This window comes from Chiloscyllium punctatum, chromosome 3 (assembly GCF_047496795.1).
Source record: "Chiloscyllium punctatum isolate Juve2018m chromosome 3, sChiPun1.3, whole genome shotgun sequence".
Taxonomy (NCBI): Eukaryota; Metazoa; Chordata; class Chondrichthyes; order Orectolobiformes; family Hemiscylliidae; genus Chiloscyllium; species Chiloscyllium punctatum.
The window spans coordinates 148085013-148105696 of NC_092741.1; the positions used below are offsets into that span (position 1 = coordinate 148085013).

The window sequence follows — 20684 nt, forward strand, 5'->3', positions numbered from 1 at the left end:
AATACAATCTGCCACCTCAGCACAAAGCATTTGCCCCACTCTACAATTACCATCAAGCCAAGGGATCCACCCTGGTTTAATGAAGAGCTTGCCAAGAGCAAATCAAACAGTACAGCTAAAACACAGACATCTATCTGATAATATGGAAAGTTTCCCAGGTATGCCCTGTCCCTCTACTCAAAAAGCAGGACTAATCCAACCCAACCAATCATTTCCCCATCAATAAAGTGATGGAAGGTGTCATCAACAGTGCTATCTTGTAGCACTTGCTCAGCAAGAATTTAACTAACTATCCTTGACATCCACTGCCGTCAAAGTTACCACTGACCAGAAACTGAAATTGACTCACCAGATCAATTTCTGTGGCAAAAATAGCAGGTCAGAGGCTAGGAGTCCTTTGGCAAGTAACTGCTTCTGATACCCCAAAGCTACAAGGTACATGGAAGGAGTGTGATGGATTACCTGGATGAGTGCCACTCCAGCAACAAGTAGGAAAATTGCTCAGGAAAACACTCCACTTGAGCCAAGAGCAGGACAGACTTAGCAGATGTGGCAGTACAATAATATAGCAATCAGGAGAGAACTGCCCTCACGGTTTTCAACATTGACTCTGAATGCCATGAAGTCTCATGGCATCAGGTCAAATATGCATAAGGAAGCCTCCTATTGGAGGCACCACATACACAAACATTCACTCTATCCACCACCAATGCTCTGTAGCAACAGTGTGCATCAACTACAAAACACACTGCTCCTGAGGTAGCATCTTCCAAAGGTCAGCAGATTCATGGGAACACCTCCAACTACAAGTTCTCTTTCAAGCCATTCACATGCTGACTTGGAAAAATATCGCCATTCCTTTGGCATCACTGGGTTAAAATCCTGGAATTCCCTCCCAAACAGCATTGTGGGTTAACCTACAGCACATTGACTACAGAAGTTGAAGAAGGTAACTCATCACCACATTCTCAAGGGCAACTAGGGATGCACAATAAATACTGACCAGCCAGGAATACCCACACTCCATGAGTGAATTAAGTAAAATGTGAGAACCTTTTCTCTGCACTTTTAATTAACTCCATTTTCCATGTCTGTCTTAACTGGATATTGGGAAGTATTTGGAAGCAGCTTCTCATTAATAGAGGGAAAAATGATTGATGTGGGAAAGGGTTAATGAGTGAAAGGAAATGTTATGTTCGCTCAGTATTTAACGTGAAAACGTTTGTTGGGATTGGTAACTGCGTGTTTTGGTAACCTTCACTGAAAAATAATCCCTGAAACCTTAGACAAATATCCTTTCTGAGTGCTTATGTTATTGCACAATACAAGCTTTATGTTGTAATAAGTAACATAATTGACTCATAAATAATAGTCAATAGAAAAACAAAAGTGAATACGTTTCGAAGTCGAGTGTGAAGTTTTGTCAGAATAAAATTTAGAAAATAAATGCATGAGAACGTCACTGAAAATACAAACAATCCTGTTTGTCCCAATAGTTGTTTGTATAAAACAGCCATTTTTTTCTGCCATTTACTGTGATAGATATGGAAAGAAAACATCATTATTCATCCTGAAAAGCAACACGTTATTACAAATGATATTTTAAACGTCTAAGGTCCCACAAACTTCTTTTTATCCTTTTACTTATTTTAAACCTCATGCCGATATGGAAAAATGATGTGGAAACCGATGTGTTAGAACCAATGATCAGCTCCTTTGCTTCATTTGTAAATGTTGTTGGGAACGTGACATTCGATTTTGCTGATGCTTAATTTTCTAGATAGCAATTTGAAAGCCGAATTATTTGGGTTTTGGAAATTAAATACCTTAATTCCACCATTATCCAACAGTAATTCTGCGACGGTAATCAGACTTGCATTAAGGATATTCTAAATGGCAATTGAATTAAGGACAGTTTCAATGTAATGTTTTGCACCATAATAAAAAAAAGTGTTCCCTTACAGCACAGGCACCGAAGAGCGGCGGGGCAGACGTGACTGGAATGTTCAGCTATTATGCAACATACCAACGGAGCGGTGACTCACACATATCCGATCGAAAAGAGTTCAAGCAACAATTATATTTTTATTTACGGAAACATGGTATGAATGTGAAAATCGCTCTCGCTGCTTCCCCAAATTGTTCGAACCGGATAAAAGAAATCAAGCCTGCTCTCATTCTGGCTTAGGCATCACCGTTCTAAGCAACTCCTCGGCGAATGTTTGATGTCGCTAACGCACAGGATCGGGGAATTCATGTAGCTCTCAAAAGTGTCAGGGTAGTTGCACATGGATGTAATGGTGGAATCCTAGACGTGATGGGGGCTCGATGTTTGTGTCTGGATGATGCCGGCGGAAACGTTTTGAAAGGGAACTTGTGCGGTGATGTTAGCATTGTAAGATGCTTCCCTCCTGCCCGCATCAGGTAGTGAACATTTGGTGTCACACCGAGAGCAGGGAAGTGAGCAGCTTTCTCGCAGCAACATATCCTGCACGGTAGGCGGACTGCTCTTAGTCGCGCAGACTCAGACCATATGACATCAACTAACCACGTTACTACTTCTCAAAGAAAGCAAATATATGGAGTGTATGATGCACGGGGGGCTGGCGCTCAGACTCCTTCCTGCCTTAGCAGCTACCCCCATCAGCCAGAGCTGACGCGAGTCTTGTTGCACATCATACACCCAGCCCGAGTGGATCTGCATCAAACACTGTGATTTACCCGCTTTGAACTCGAATGGTAGGACGCCGCTGATTACGGATCTAGTAAAGAACATTAACTGCAGATTTTGTTTTTTTTTAAACAACAGCTTCACCTTCAAAGGTAAGTGGCTGATGCATTGGATGAAAAAAAATGCACGGTGCGCATGTCGATTGAGATCGCTTGTTTCAGATCGTGCTTTTTATTTTTGTTTTAGAAAATTCTCAGCTTTTCCCCCAAATGTTGCCTAAAGCTACTCTCAGTAAACCGGCATGTGCGTGCAGTATGAAGTGACATTAATGCGGGCTGAAATAACAATTGAAATAGCAATCGTGTGAGGATGTCACTTTCATTTTAAAATCTGGCATCTTAGAGTGAGTGAATGAATGAACCAGAGTACGGTGTCGAACGCAAATATCAGCATGGGTAAATGACCAAGTGGAATGCTCAATGCATGATTGCCCTATCTGGCCATGAAGATGCACCTTGGTTTCCATTGGGAAGCGATTAGCTGGAAGGCAATTAATCGGTGCAAGATGCATGTAATTTTCTACCGTAATTAAGCCGTAGGTTATGATTCGCAGTTGCGTGCCTGCAAAAAAAAAGCATGAGGAAGAACTCTCGAGCAAATAAGCATCCTTCAAATAAACCCAGGATCAGATAATCAGAAGCGCGCCAGTAGAGGTTTAGCAACGCACCAGATGATAAAGCAACGTTTCTCTGCTTTGATAGTCGAAAGAGCAAATAGACCTTTCGTTCCTCGTGGTGAAAAGAGCAAATCCCAGGTTTGTGCATTGACAGAGGTTTAAGTAATAATCTAAAAGCGACACCTTAATGTGGATCTCGTGGCTGAAAACTCAAGACGCGTTCCAACAACCTCCCACCGCTTCCACCAGGTTTACTGCATTTTTAGTAATGTTCATAGTCTCGTCTTTCTAAAATAAAACAAATCGCGCAGCTTTATTTGGAAGTGAAAATGTTTCAAGGGAATGTTTTGTTACACTGACAATGATTATCAGCAATGCCTTAGACTCCAATTTGATATTTTCAAATATTGAATGAACGCAGAAAGTCATCATTTCTGGCGGGCCTCTTTGCTGTATGCTGCAGTGGTAAACGGGTTAAAACAAACATAGATACATGAATTAAAGCGTGAATAATTCAAGCCCCTTAATAGGACTTGGTAAATAACTATAAATTGATGCATTAGTTATTAGGGAAAATAAAGACATGGGGAATTAGGAAACGATATGTACAAAATCTTTCTTGTTAATATTGAGGAGAGATTGTGGAGTAAATTTGATAAAGACTGCATGAAGTAACTGTTAGTCTAATGTGACGATGTACATGGTTAAACAGCTTTCCGAATTATATATGTTAACAGTTCGTAAAACAATGGCTGTTATGATTGACAAGATGTATTCGCTGACAAAACGGGAAGTGTTTTTTTAGACTACATTAGTGGCCACTTACAATCGCGGAGTATTCCCTACGAATATGATCACTTGACATTGTGCATTGGTATGTGAGCAGATTGATTCCTCTGAACGCGTGCAGAATTCCTTTGATACTGTCTTAAAGTGCAACTCCCAGCACAAGGTCAGGATTATTTGTTTTGTGAATTCTGTGTGAAACACAATCCGATGAGACCATTAAAACTCAGTAGCAACAAATTATGGTCAAATGCATATTGCATATCAATGCAGTTCTCCGAATACATCAAATATCGATCGCTCTAAAACCGCACCTGTGTCAAATATAAAAGGTGTGAATACTTATCCTTCAGATGCTTAGTCTTCGGTTTCATGCGCAATTGTTTTTTATTGCGCCTGTGAATGATCCTTGATTTTAGTGTACTAATATAAATGCTACAATAAGAGTGGTAATATCGTCTATACAGTAGAGCCACTAGGCATTTTTACTTGCTGCATCAAACGCCCAAAGGAATTTTCAAAGTGAGGTACGAAAGCTCTTCACCATGAAATGTAGCATTGACAGCACTGGGCTCAAGGGGCCGATCATCCCGGTAACTGGGAGGAGTGCAATACAAGAATAAAATTAGGGGGGATTCACAAATACCAGTTTGAAGATTTAGAGAAAGTGTTAGCTGTCTCTCTAGCTTTTCTGTCTGCATAAGGTACTTGGGACAATTCAAGCATGTTTCCGGATAACCCATCTGCAGCTTATCTGTGATTGTTTGAAACTTTAAAAAAAAATTGGAATATCCAAGCTGCAGTTTTCAAGTCTAACGAGAAATGACATCCGATGCAAAAACAGTTCATAGACAGGTTACTAAGAAACCTTTGTAATTTGTGCTGGAAATGACTTTAACGATATCAGATGCCTCAGTCCATTCTGCCGTCAATAAATTTCAAAACACAAATAGAAAACAAAATATTAAACGATGCATCAAAATAAAATAGAATAACTCCAGCAGTGTTTCTAGCCGGAGAAAGCCGGCTGATTATCCAAAATTCTTTTACATTGCAGATCTCTCTCACATTTGCAAAATGAGTATGCTGTAGTAAAAGTAACGCCACAAAATCATCCATCCATAAGCAATCATGAATGCATAAATGGTGCTCAATTCTAGTGATTGGAATCAATAAGAACCAGAAAATACTATTATTTGTTTTTCAGCGGTGTAGCTGTATTTTTATGTTTTGCGTATTAAGATCACATCATAAACATTTGTCAACCCATGTAATAATCTTTGGTTAATCTTTGAGCTTCTCTTTGGTATTACGATCGTGCTTAAGTATTTGACCGGGTTCAATGTTATTACATTTTCGCTATGTCATTTTTAAAGATCTGTCTATGTGTTTACTAATCATAGACGTTAACGTATTTCCATCTGTTAACAACAGCTCCTGTTGGAATTAGTTGCGTTTAAGAACACAACAGGTGACGTGATCATTGTGACCTTTATTATTATGGCTACAGTGGCGAGTACTTTTTCAGATTTCAATAAATGCTGTGAAACCTGAAGCGAAAATAACATGTTTGTATTATCACCAGGTTTTGACCAGAGGGCGCCACTGATTTATATAGGTGATTCTTGTTGCTATTCATCGAAATAAACAGCGATGTACACACGTTGATCTGGCATCAGTATTTTTTTTGCTACATTACTAGTATTGTGAAGTGACTTTTAAATTGACTTTGTTTCTTTTTATGATAAAGACACTTTGTACGAGTATATAAATCCCCTTCCCTTAGCTAACTGCAGAAGCATCGGTTCTCACTGACTGCTTTACAAATTTCTTAATTGTGCGCCTTTTTTTCCTAATCTCAGTTAAGTTTTACTTCAGGAACTAACTTGCACCACTGTCAAAAGCATCTTCTGGCTTCCATAAATAAGTTTTTTTTAACATGCTGTCTCTTAAATTCATTGGATATGCTACTACCTTTTTGAAGTGTACCCTCAGTTGTTAAATAGACAACCATATTTCAAGATGATGAAAGCACCGATGATTCCTGGCTAATGAGCTATATAATCTGCCAGAAGTAGATTTAAATACAAAATAAATAACTGCAGAGGCTGGAAATCTGAAACAAAAAGACAGAAATTGCTGGAGAAACTCTGTGGAGTAAAAGCAGTGTTAAAGTTCAGTTCAGTCCTTCAGTTTTGAGGAAGGGTCAATGGACCTGAAACATTAACTCTGCTTTCGCTCCACAGATTCTGACAGACCTGCTGTTTCTCCAGCAATTTCTGTTTCTGGACTATTTTTCAGAGTAAACTTTGCCTTGGGGGAAGAAAAATGTAAGAAATGTTCACCAGCTGGAATTGTGAGAGAAGACAGTAGACCTCAGAAAAGAGGTTGTGTAAAATTGGACCAATACGCTGTCTCTGGATAAGGGGGTTGTCATTTTTGGAAGTATTGACCAAAAGAGAAATTCTTTCACTCAAAGAGTTTGAAATCTTTGGAATTCTATGCAGCAGGTAGCTTTGAATGCTCAGGCTTTGAGTATATTTAAGGTTGACATTGATAGACTTATTCTTTTTAAGAGAATCATAACATGGGGATCAGGCAGGAAACTGGCGTTCAAGATGAGCCATAATCATAAATGACAGAGCATGCTCACCGGGCTGTCTGATATTCTCCTCCTCTTACATTTTATATTTTTAACCAAGGTGGGGGAGAAAAGCTTTTGTGCCATCAGGATATCCCAAAGCACCTGACATTCAGCGATTGTTACTTTTGAAGTATTTTGATGTTGGAACCATGACAGCCATTATATACGCAATCTCCCACAGTTAGCAACAAAATAAAAATATAGATGGTCTGGTCTTCGAGGTATTGGTTGAAGGATAAATGTTGGCCAGAATATCAAGAGACCATCTTTTTATTCTTTGATTGGGCAGGCCTTACACAATTAATGGTAAGGCCCTGGGGAGAGTATTCAAACAGAGAGACCTACGGGTTCAGGAACATATTTCCTTGAAAGTGGCTTCATAGGTAGACAGGGTGGTGAAGAAGACATTTGTCACACTTGCTTTCCTTGGTCAGACTATTGAATATAGAAGCTGGAATGTCATGTCATGGTTGTACAGGACATTGGTAAGGCCATTTTTAGAGTACTCTGTACAGTTCTGGTCACCCTGCTATAGGAAGGCTATTGGAATTGAATTGTAAAGGTTGCAGAAAAGGTTTACAAGGATGCTACCGGTACTAGAAGGTTTGAGTTATAAGAAGAGGCTGGGATTTTTTCTCCCCAGGAGCGTAAAAGGTTGAGGAGTGACCTTATAGAGTTTTACAAAATCATGAGGGGCATAGATAAGTTGAATAGCAAAGGTCTTTTCCCTAGGGTAAGAGAATTCAAAGCTAGAGGTCATAGTTTTAAAGTGAGAGGGAAAATATTTAAAAGGAACCTGAGGGGCAATTGTTTTTCCCACAGAGGGTGGTTGGTATATGGAATATACTACAGAGGAAATGGTAGATGCAGTTGCAGTATTTAAAAGACATTTGGTCAGGTACATGGAAAGGAAATGTTTAGAGGGACATGGGCCAAATGCATGCAAATTGGGCTAGTTTAGTTTGGGACCGAAGGGATTGTTTCCGTGCTCTGTGACTCCATGAATAATGTATATTTGAAGCTGAGAATGCAGATGCTGGTGTTCTTTACTGATTGTTTACATTTTATGGGAATTTGAATTGCAAGGAAAATTAGACATTTGAGTAATAAATAGAGGAAGAGCATTCCTTCTTTGCTGTAGATCTAATCAAATTTTAAACACTTTTTTAAAAAGAAATGTGCATGAATGCTTTGGTCATAGCACACAAAGAAAACATCTATTCATAGTGTAGTTGGAAAAACACAATACAGAAATATTTAAGTACTTTTTAAATTTAGGACTATGTTATATAATAAAGCAAATATTAACTGAAGTTTCCAAACTTTAGTCCTCGGGATTATAAGATTTCCTATGTAATGGTTTCAGTCTTTTGGCTATTGTAACTCATTCTCAGTTGCTTATGTAACTTCGCCCCTTATATCAAGGCTGAGAGACGGATTAATGTTAGGTAACTGATGCCAAATTTATTTTCTCAATCTTGTCAATGACCTTGTACCCAGTTTGGAGTTGTGCCATAAGTACTTTGAAAATGGAGGCCAATTTTCCAGTCTGTTCTTAATGGGAGGTTGTAACATTTTTTGGAGGGGGTAGGAATAAAATACTTTTATCTTTTTTACTATTTATTGATTCGAAGTTTACAACTGTACACTCAAGCTTGAGTCTCCAATCGAAGGCAGGAGCCATGGATTTTATGTAGAATATTCTGCAATTGTGGGAAAAACTGTACACTCAAGCTTGAGTCTCCAATCGAAGGCAGGAGCCACGGATTTTATGTAGAATATTCTGCAATTGTGGGAAAAACTTTGTCATTTCTGTTGTAAACAAATGTAGGTACCTTTACCCTGGAATATTTTTGTTGTTCCTAAGAAATTTCTGATTCTTTTCTGTGTGAAAAATTTGGAACCTTTCTTAAGTGAATGTAAGCAACTTTGTTTTTCTCCGACACCTTAGGAAAACATCTATAATTTGATTGTTGTAGTTGGTTTCCCAAGGTCTGATTATGAATTTTACCCAAGCATATGATTGCATGCAGTTGTCTAATCATGGTTATATTTAGAACTTATAATTCTGAGAAAAGGGTTTAATATTTTCAGTGCCAGCTTTTGTAGGATTTTAACATCTACAACAGAAAAACAGGCTTTTTACTTTATCAAGAAACAGGTGGCATGGTTCAAAGATACCCATTTTCTAAAGCAATCCCAATCCTGATGATTAAAATACTGAATTAATGAGACTGGGCATCCAGTTCAAGGACATAGTGTTCAAGGACAGTGATTGATCATCAGTTAGTGTAGCATCTGAAACAAGAACTGAACACATTCTGCTGTGGATTACACAGTGTTGCAGTGGAGGAGGAGGACCATTCTTGCTTGCCAAAATGGACTAGTTTACAATGACATACAGAGAGAAAAGCACACACACTGTGGCTCCTCTTTTATTCTGTGCCATACTAGTTTTTGATAAAAGCCTCACATACAACCAAGTTGACTGTAAAACATGCAATTAATTCTGCTCTAAAAGAGGAATATCGCAAATTTAGATAGCAGACAAGGCAAAGAACTGAATTTTATTTTTGAAAACAATTGATTGTAAGTGGAACTTTCAAAGGGATAAACAATCCAATTCAACCTTTTGAATAACAGTAAACAGTTGTCAACTGTTTTAACTGTTTTTCATAGAGTGATTTACTTAGGACTACACAGTTCTTTATCTTGATGCACTTGGAGTGCAGAGTTCTGACACTGCTCTTGATATAAGTGGATATCAGAGAAAATATTGGCTGCCTAGGTGTAAATATACAGCTGAAAGAATAGAAGAATTGCAGTAAATGATCATGAAAAGAAAAACCTTTTTAAAAATCCAGCACACCATAGCTAATCCTTTTCCTGGCGTGTTGTTGGTCAGGCCAAATGTCCTGTATCATGTTACTGATGTATAACAAAGAATTTGATTCTTTAAAATGCTGAAAGAGAAGAAAATGCAAGAAATGCTTAGAACTAGAATCTACAATTATTTTTGTAGTGAAAGGGTTTCAGTGTACTTAACTATAAGTTTTTTATTTGTGTTTTTATTTGTTCAATCACAGACTTAGTACTGTGTATTGGACAATTTGTGTTTATTTTAATTAAAGCAAGATCACCATTGTGAAACAAAATCCAGGTTGTGTCATTGGTCATTTGGCCCATCATCAGACCAATTTCATGTTCCAGTAGATTTGGAAGACCAAAAGAAATAGGAGCAGCAGCAGATTATATAGTTTCTTGAGCCTGCTCTACTATTTAATATGATCATTATCGATCTTCTGCCTCAATTCCACTTTCGTGCCGACTACCCTGAGAGACCAAAAATCAACATCCACTGAGCCACTATTCTTGTTAATATTGGCAAATTCAATAACATTTATTATTTTTAATAGTGTCAAAATTTCCATACGACATAAAAATCAGTCCGAGAATCTGATTTCAAATGGAACTCATGACTCTCCTGGCATGTAGATCTGGTACGATATACTGAATAGATCCATTGTGGCATCCTAGATTACTACACAAAATGGTGATACACAGAAGAAGGAACATTATTGCTGAATACTTTGTAAACTGTCATAGGTGGTTTATTTTTTTATTATTTGTTCGTGGAGTGTGAGCTGGCTGGGCCAAGTGGTTAATTTATTGTCCATCCCTAATTTTCCTTAAGAAGGTGAGTATGAAATGCTGCATTCCATGTGGTATAAGTACAACCCCAGTGTCGTTAGGACAGGAATTCCAAGATTTGGCCAAGCAGCAGTGAAAGGATAGCGATATAGTTCCAAATCAGGATGGAGGGTAAGTTGGAGGTGAACTTGCAGGTGTCAGTGTTTCCATGCATCTCTTGCCCTTATTGTCATTGTAATGATAGTTGGTGGGTTTGGAAGGTGCTGAGTTGCTGCAGTGCATCTTGTTTGTAGTATACATTTCTGCCACTGTGCATTGGTGGTAGATAGGGGTCCCAGTCAAATAGGCTATTTTTCCCTGGATGGTGTCAAGTCTTTTGCATGTTGTTGGAGCTGCATTCACCCAAGCAAATTGAGAATACTCTTATAACAATCCTAACCTGTGCCATGTAGATAGTGCAGAGGCTTTGGGAAGTCAGGAGTTGAGTTGCTCACTGCAAAATTCCCAGTCACTGACCAGCTCCTTGTAGCTGGGGTTTATGTGATGGATGTTATGTTTAATTTATGACTTTTGCTTGGGTGTTTTGTATTCTGGTGCAAGTAGTGATTGCAAAATTTTGTTCTTAGGTTTATTTGCATTATTCTTCTGTCATTTGCCAAATGTACCTTTTTCTCATTTGTCTTTAGATTTTTCTTTTACTTTTGCCAAAGTGCTGGGTCCTTCCTAATCCTTTCTTAAATAAACAAATTGGGTGTTTGTCTATGATATAGCAACAGAATGCTTAATGTTTGGCTTATGTCTTAAAAACGAAGATAGATGTAATAAATTACCTTTCACATTTATTATAAAATATGTTTGGTCCAGGGGCTTAGTAGACACCAAACACAATGGTACGGTTAGTCTCAGTCTAGTTTTACCACTGTCAACTCACATTCATCCAAGACATTTGCTATGTTAAATCACTGCAAATGTGCACAACGAGACTGATAATATACCATCATGTCAATGGCCTACTAGTAGTAACATTTAACATTGCACCACTGTGAAAAGGAGTGCTTTTTCTCTATTAAAAGTGAACATTTTAAAAGGAATATTAAAATTTTAAAGACAACCCATTAAATCTTTGCCACCTTCCTGACTTTACCTTGTAATCTGTTTGCATTCTTGAAGTATCATGAGAAAAAAAACAGGCATCTATGCTGTTAAATACAGATTAGACTGTTTCTCCTTAGCTAAGTCCAGAATAATGTAGATGGGCATTATAATTTCCTCATGCCAGCTTGCACCACTCAAATGCAAATCTTGGTTTCAAAGCAAAATCTGCACTGTAATTGCAATTATATTGTTAATATACTGCTCTTCAGAGGGTGGATGTGGACTCAATGGACTGAATGGCCTGCTTCTAAACTGTAGGGCTTCTGTGACATATTGCAAATTAAAGCAATAAATTGAGCATTTTGTCTTCAAGCGTTTTGATACACTGTTTATTAGCCATGTCATATAATGAAATTATAAACAAGGAATATTTGACAAATTAAAGTATTTTTAATGTTTAATATTTTCATGTTTTTGAAATGTAAAATACACCCTCAATAAAGATAAGTTAAATAATTAATTTTGTTGGCAATATGATGATTTAATTGCTTTATTAAATGACGCCCAGCATAAGTTGAAAATGGGGTTTCAGCCAATTGTAGTTTTAGGGAGAGTGAAATCTATGAAGTTTTCCCACATCTGTCATTAACAGAGTTACATTTAAAGTGAGGCCCAGTTTTCTAAGGCTTGCCGCAGAACAGTGAAAATCAGAAAACTGGATCTATGGCTGTATATCACCAAGTGACAAATAGGAAACAAAAGCTGCACTGTTGCTTCTAGTATATAACCTCACAAAGGGATTACCTTTTGAAAGCTATCACACTAAATTTCCAGCATGTGAATGAGGCTGCCCTCTCGAGGATGATTTAGATGCAGAAGAAGAATTTCTGAGGGACCAACAAGTACAGATACAAGGATGCCAAAGGTATTTCAATTTAGATGCACTAATTAATGCTGCAGAACCTGGAGTTTGACCCCTTCACATATAGCTGGATTTATCCCTGGTTTAACAAGACAGAATGCCACAGAGATGCTCACCTCTAAAAGCTAAATGCACTAATATCTGGATTCCATGCAAAACACAAATAATTTAGGCCTGTCAACATTACTAACATATTCTGCCAATATTTACAAGTGTAGTTAACAACGTGATAATGACCAGATAATCTATTGGATTTTTTGGTGACATTAATTGAGGGATGGATATTGAGCAGGATACCAGTCTAACTCCCCAATCATCTGCAAAATAGTGCTGTGGATTTTTTTTTCTATCCATATGAACATGCAGACAGGACCTCTTTAATTTGTCGTCTTAAATGAAACCTCCAACAGCACAACACTCTTTCCGTACTGCACTGGGGTGTCAGCCTTGATTTTACATGCTTGAACTCTGTGGGGCTTGAACCTGGAAACTGGTAGTTCAGAATTGAGCGTGTTGCCATTTGAGTTCACAACTGATTTTTGTTACAGGTAAGTTACTTTTTCCAATTTTCCACGTTACACTTGGTACATGAAATTAGTTGGCTGTGCTCCACGAATCTCCAATTCTGTATTTTTCATCTCTGTAAATGATCTGCTACATTATTCATGGTACCTGGTATTTATATCATGCCGTACAAAGACCAAAAACATACTCACTGCTTTGAGGATTTCCATTTTGCTTATTATGTAGATGTAGAAGAGACTTTATGTTGAATCAATGATGCAGACTTTTTAGTTTAATTACATTGCGGTAGGACCTTGATTTAAACCTCTTTGCACGTAACTGGGTTTGTCAAAGGAAATTGGTCCTTGTCTTCACAAGACAAGCTGCCAGAGAGTTGTACCTCCTGCTACACCATGACCTGCAAATAATATCTAAATTATGACGAAATTATGCACTTGACTGCCAAGGCATACAGGCTGTGGGCCAAGTGCAGATAAATGCGATTTGAATAGTTCAGTGCTTGTTTTTTGATAAGTGCAAACTCAGGCCCAAGGGCCTTTTGCTATGCTGTAGACCTGTCTGACTCCGTCTTAACTGGATTTATCAAGCCAGGAAGAAGATGTTTACAGTAAAGTCATGAACATCTATCAAGCAAACGAAAATGCAATATTTTCAAGGAGCAACACTTACATTACTTTTCCTTTTGGAAGGGAAATATCAACTAGCCAGGATATGTTCTTGTGCAACCCCACATTATAGAAAAATCACGCTTTAGAAACAACACTTAAAGTGTTGGCGATATTATTCTGTTACAGCTAACACACGTTTTAAAAGTTTGTCCGATAGAAACAGTCTCCCCAGTTCGGCAATCACGTTACAGCGAATTCACGTTAACAAAACTCACATTACAGCAGAAAAACCTGTACATAGAATTCATTGGATGGTAATGTGTGTTCCACTGCAATGTATTGGGCACGGGACAGATTTGACATTAGTGGTTTTGAAATCAAAAAAGTACTTTGCACATCAATGGGGTTGTCCAGGAAACAACTGTGATATATTCATTGTTTAGTATTCCATGATATCTGCATTATTTGAGAGAGAATAACTATAACTTAATGCAGAAACTATCCCTTCTCCTAAGTGTGTGGCACACAACAGGCTTGCTCATACAGACAATTTCCTTGTTCTTATTTGTCAAAGCTACCCACTACCTCCAGTGTCATTCCTGAACTCTAATGTTGGCTTCTTTTTGTAACTATCAGCCATGTCCTTAAGACATATCATTTAGAGACATATCAGTCTCAAAAAGTGGGAGCAGCTCTTAGTCTTGATTTTATTGACATAAAAAGGGCAGAATTTTAAGACCTGGTCCAAGTGGGAAAGGTTCTATTAAGGTCTTTGCGTGGCCGTTCCAATGTCCGTTTCCCATCGCCAGACATGGCAGCAGTTTTATGGAATGGTTGATGAGGCCCATCATTACTCCAGTTGATTGTTTTACAATATGGAAACAGGCTCTTGGACCAAAATTAGTCTTTCTGCCTCTTGTGTTCACAACACAATAAAATTGAAACTTTCAAAGGCCCTCAAATGTGGCCCCAATCATTCCTAGCCAGACTGTTTGAATGACCATCAGTGAATAATCAATTCTAGACAGTGGTTTGTAGAGTTCTTCAACAATACATTAACTTTAACAGAGCAAAATTAAACAACAAAGTAATCTAATTGATGTCTAAGATTTAAATCCAATAACCTTTGTTTTCAACTCCATTCAGATAAAAGACAGTCAAACAAATAACGAAGGGAAAAATAAAAGAAAATAACAAAACTATCTGGGTTACTTAAGTGGTTTTCATGATCTGTTGTTCCACATTCAAATACAACTGTTTTTTAGTTGATTTTCTGAAACTGTTGATCAGTGTCACTTTTTCAGTTCATTGTGAGGAAGTCAGTTATACTTATAATTTATTTTCTAGTTTGTGAACTTCAACAGCTGATAATGGCAGGTTAGACTGGGAGCTTTCAAGTCGTCATGCTGTAGCATCAAAAGCCAAACACCTTCTAATAGGAAACACAGTCAAAAACCAAACGCAAAATTTTGACCTCTCCCTGTCAGACTGACAGCTAAATAGATGGCTTGTTTTTGCTTTTTTTTAAAAACACAAGCCTAGAATCCAATGGTCACTTTCACTTCTCAGATCATAGCTCTGAAACAAAATTGATGAAAGAATAAAAATAATGAAAATTTCTAACACGGGCCTCAATTGGTTAATTAGACACTGCTGGAGAGTGACGTTCTGCCTAGTTGGTAGAAGGAGCTCAGGGATAAGTGGGTCACCAGTAGGTCAACCCACTTGAGTGGGAGGGTAGCAGCAAATTTCAGGCTGTCTTGTTCATTTGGGTCAAATACCTTTCTTCCCCCATCCTTTTGAAATTTCGCCCCTATGCTTCCTGTCACCCAGTATTTCCCAATCCAAGGTCTTCCTCATGGCTCAACTGAGAAGAGACTGTTTAAGGTATCTGTAGCCTGTGCTCTCACATTGACTATATGATCTGGTGCTATTCTAGCAGTGGGTGGCATGGTGGCACAGTGGTTAGCACTGCTGCCTCACAGCGCTAGAGACCCGGGTTCAATTCCCGCCTCAGGCGACTGACTGTGTGGAGTTTGCACATTCTCCCCATGTCTGCGTGGGTTTCCTCTGGGTGCTCCGGTTTCCTCCCACAGTCCAAAGATGTGCAGGTCAGGTGAATTGGTCATGCTAAATTGCCCGTAGTATTAGGTAAGGGGTAGATGTAGGGGTATGGGTGGGTTGCGCTTCGGCGGGGCGGTGTGGACTTGTTGGGCCGAAGGGCCTGTTTCCACACTGTAAGTAATCTAATCTAGCAGTGTTTCTGTTCCCTTTGGTGTTGCTGGGATGATGAGTTGCCAACGAGTCTCCTCTTATTAACAAATCTGCTGTATGATTTGGAACTTTGTCTCCGGATAGCCTGTTAACTGTGCAGAGTGTAAAGAAATAGTGGCACAACCATCGGATTAGGGGTCTCTGCCACCTGAACATATCTGTCGTGCTATTTCTGCGACAATTCCCCTACTTACATGGAACCAGAATAACAGATACAAGTAATAACATGATTGATTATGTCACTGTGCAATGGAAATATACAGGATTAATGGTGCTGGAAGAGCACAGCAGTTCAGGCAGCATCCAACAAGCAGCGAAATCGACGTTTCGGGCAAAAGCCCTTCATCAGGATTTCACTGCTCGTTGGATGCTGCCTGAACTGCTGTGCTCTTCCAGCACCATTAATCCAGTATTTGCTTTCCAGCATCTGCAGTCATTGTTTTTACCTAATGGAAATATACAGTCTGATGTCAAGGTATTGTCAGAATTGGTAAAGCTATGTTTAATATACATTTCAGTGATTCTATCAGCAATGGAAGTGGGACTTCTCCATATTATCGTTTTGTGTGTTTCTGAAGACCTTCAGCGGAAGTCTTCCAATAATCTACCCATGCTATGTATGTTGTGGCATGTACCCATTTGGTCTTTGGATTCACTGTTCTTCAGCTTCTACAAAAAAAGTTCTTTGTTTCTTTTTGTATATTACTACTCTTAGAAAATCTTCCAATACCAGTTTTCAATATCATTGCATATATTTCCTGCCCTATCCCTCAGACTAACATTACTAAAATTCCATTTTGAATTATACTTCAACCCTATCGCACTGAAGTTTGCAAGTATATGTCAATTATTTTTCAATCCATGAACTCTTGATTTGGCCGGCCTAATCTTCCGCTTTTATTCTGAAATTTGTTCTTTAGGTGTCTGTAATATTAGTGAAGATGTGTTATTACTGATCACCAGTCACCCTGAGAAGGTGGTACTGTGTTTTTTGAAGCATTCTGATTGTGGTGATTATACTTCCCTAACACTGTTGAATTGGATTTTATTGATGAAGGTATGATGGTGCAGTTACAAAGATTCTACTCATCCAGTGGCAAATTACATTTTTCATTGGTCACATTTGTTATTGCTTTTAGTTTCTCTCAGAAATACCTGTTTTCCTCTGGCAGCAGAACTTCAACATTAGTTCAAGAAAAGGTCACTGTTTGTCTTTTTTATCCTTCGGCATTTCCTTTTGCCACAGCTTGCACAACAGTTTCAAAATTGTAAAATTTAGTTTCCTCCAAAATATTTCTGACCTACTGCTGGTGGGACAGATGTCCTTAGCATCCATGGTACCTCTGCACTAGAATAGCTTTAATTGTCATGTGAGCTCAAATGAGTGCAGTGAAATGTTTGTAATGTTGCCTCTAATATGGCAATTAACTAATGGCAAGAATTCTTGGAATTTAAGGAGACACAAAAATTGTTAAGCCTATTCTGATTTTAGTAATCACCTACTTTGGAAAAAAAAACAAAACAAATGGTCAAAATAGATTCTGAAGAAGGGTCATTGTACCTGAAACAGTAACTCTGCTTTCTGTCCACAGATGCTGTTGGACCTGCTGAAATTACACGAGCAATTTCTATTTTTGTTGGGGATAAAAATAGACCTAGAGGTAGAATAACAACACAATATGCACGGAAGTTATTCTTCCTATTTGTCACTGTTGACAAGTTCATAGTTTTGGAAAACTGACATCCAACTCGTCAGTACATTAGCGTACTTCCATGTACCAGCTTACAGAGGACATCCTTATCTCACTCCTTATCTCATGTCTGTACAATTACCAACATTTTTTAGAGAACAGTGGAATTGATGAAGTCAGCTAACAGTATGATGGTTTCACCTTTTCCTTGAGTCATAGAAATGTGTTTGCTCTGTTGGTCCTGTATGAATTATTACTGCAGCAGCACATCCTTTTATTGCACTAGGAAAGCAAGAGCTGCTGTCACAATCTGAATCAAATCAAAATATTTTCATAGATTGCCAGTGAAGCTTCATACTCTGCTACTGCTACTGATGGATATTGTGTTTTTTACCTCAACTTCTGCCTCTTGGAGAGAGAAACATAAAAGCAGAGATAATGATCATTTTCTGAACCACCTGGTGTCTCTACTAGATTCTCCTATCGAAAAATCTGTTGTCTGTCAATAGCAAACATTTTGCTGCCAGAAACTTACAACATCACTTCGTGAAAGAACTGATCTCCAGTGGCATTGCTCACAGTAAGTCAGAGGGGCTGTCACTTTCTTATGTGGTGCCTTGTAGCTCCAATACCATCTGTCTCTTTTCATCTTATTAAAGCAAAAAATGCTCCTACTCTCGGCTGTATCTCGGCTCTAATATTAAATAGTCTGATGCTGCCAATGGCTTTTCTCAAATCTATTTTCAAAAAATCATAGATCTTACAGTGACAACATTTGGAAAGAATTGCCCAATTTGGTTCCAAAATTAGCTTTTGCCTTTAACCCTGAAAGTTTGTCCTCTTCAAAGATTGTCTTTTACAAGCCCTGGGGCATCCTTCTAGCATCTTTCAGGCAGTACATTCAAAATGCTAAAGACTGTCATGTGCAAGTTTCTTCTTGAGTCCCTTCTAGTTCTTTTAAATGGATGACTTCTGGTGACCAACCTCCTCGTCAGACAAACCATTTTTTCATATTTGCTCATAATTTTGGTTACTTTTGTCCAGTATTCCTCCTCCTCTCTTCTGAGAAGAATGGAGAATGTTGACTGGGTATCTCTACATAATTGAAGCCTCACCGTGGGCGGCACGGTGGCACAGTGGTTAGCACTGCTGCCTCACAGCGCCTGAGACCCGGGTTCAATTCCCGCCTTAGGCGACTGACTGTTTGGAGTTTGCACGTTCTCCCCGTGTCTGCGTGGGTTTCCTCCGGGTGCTCCGGTTTCCTCCCACAGTCCAAAGATGTGCAGGTCAGGTGAATTGGCCATGCTACATTGCCCATAGTGTTAGGTAAGGGGTAAATGTAGATGTAGGGGTATGGGTGGGTTACGCTTCGGCGGGGCGGTGTGGACTTGTTGGGCCGAAGGGCCTGTTTCCACACTGTAAGTAATCTAATCTAATCTCTGGGAACCCCCAGTGAAACCCTTTTGTACCCACCCAAGATTTTGCCTGTCTAAACTGTGGTGACCAGAACTGTGTATCATACTCTAGATGATGCTTTATCAATTGTTCTTTTTACACTTTATTTTTTGCTTTTGCTTTAAGTGTATTCCTGAGGATTTCCCTTCAGCTCCCTACTGCCTTTATCGTGATACTTGTGTTTTTCCGTCATCCTGCAGTTAAAATGCCAGTAGGGTTGTTTTGATATCATAGGACTCCAATAATCGTTCATGCAAAAAGATTCTCCCAGTAGGCTCCTCATTCACTAAACCAAATTAAAACAAGAGATTGCTTCTCAGGTAGACCCCTAAACATGGACAGTTAATGACCTTGGCTGCATTTATTTTGCGGGGACTAAGACCACCATAAATTACCGTAGCCACTCACATGCTTCTCTAGTGATAAATACTATTAACTGGTAAAACTAGAGCAACAAAAAGCACTTCTTGTTCTCAGGGTGGAATCTTCTTGTGAAGTTGGGGGTCTTGCCTGTTGGCTGGAGACATATTATGAGGAAGGTCGACTGAAACATCAGTCAAGTAGTTGTAAGGACACTGATAGCCTTTCCCTGGAATCAACATTTGAGGTGGTGGGGGTTACTGGGGGCAGAAACAGTGCCTGCAAAGGGTTGTTAGCCAGTGAGCTCTACCACTCAGCAGTACAACTGAGGAAACTGTGGCTGCTGCCTGCAGGTCATTCTTGGAGTCATGGATTAATCCAGGCAACAGGTAAGTAGTTTGCAGACATTGTTAGGTGGATGGGTCTCATAAGGTGGTGAAGTCAAAAGCAATGGCAGAGTGGTAACTCTTAGCATGCTGTCCATTTCTCAATGTCCACTCTCAATCAGGCACCGATTGCCTTTTCTGTGATTGTATTTATTACACCACTGGAAGATCTCTTGTATGGCTCATTGTAAATCTGAAGACAGATATATTTTGCCATGCAATATTTGTTATGTTGTTCTGCATATTCTAATATTCACCTTTTCCTGAACAACAAGATCTAAGGGTTGATTCTTATCTTAAGTGAGAAAGTGCTAAACACACTTAATAGTCTAAGATCTTAGCAAAAAGACATTTAAAATTCTTTGCCTCATTTAAATATTGCTGGTGCGCTTTTATCTGGTACATGTAGGATGAGGTGCAGGGAATCTTTTGATGGAATCTCAATAGACAATAGGTGCAGGAGTAGGCCATTCTGCCCTTCGAGCCTACACCACCATTCAATATGATCATGGCTGATCATCCTTAATCAGTATCCTGTTCCTGCCTTATCTCCATAACCCTTGATTCCACTATCCTTGAGAGCTCTATCCAACTCTTTCTTAAATGAATCCAGAGACTGGGCCTCCACTGCCCTCTGGGACAGAGCATTCCACACAGCCACCACTCTCTGGGTGAAGAAGTTTCTCCTCATCTCTGTCCTAAATGGTCTACCCTGTATTTTTAAGCTGTGTCCTCTGTCTCCTTGCAGTTCACAGGTAAGTGCCAGACAGGTGGTTTGAGTGGTGATGGCGGTGGGATGTCATCTGGAAGGGGCAGAGAGCTGTCCATAGCCATGGAGACTGTGCTTCCTCCACTTTAAAAGACAATGGTTTTGCTGGGGAGGAATGTGAAGGCTATTCAATTGGGTGCCGACCTGCTTCAACCTGGTGGAAAACAGATT

The 20684-nt window shown here is 39.0% G+C and overlaps 1 protein-coding gene across 2 annotated transcripts in view; it reads left to right on the top strand.

Annotated features, from left to right (window-relative positions):
• The first annotated feature begins 2559 nt into the window (after positions 1–2559).
• vsnl1a (visinin-like 1a) overlaps positions 2560–20684 on the top strand; it is a 114165-nt gene continuing 96040 nt past the window's right edge. Inside the window, exon 1 of one of the 2 annotated variants that reach the window (XM_072561974.1) lies at positions 2560–2823. The gene's annotated coding sequence lies outside the window, so the exon portion shown is untranslated. Of the gene's footprint in view, positions 2824–3366; positions 3486–20684 lie in introns of those variants that run through there. The other variant, XM_072561975.1, reaches the window with a different exon arrangement.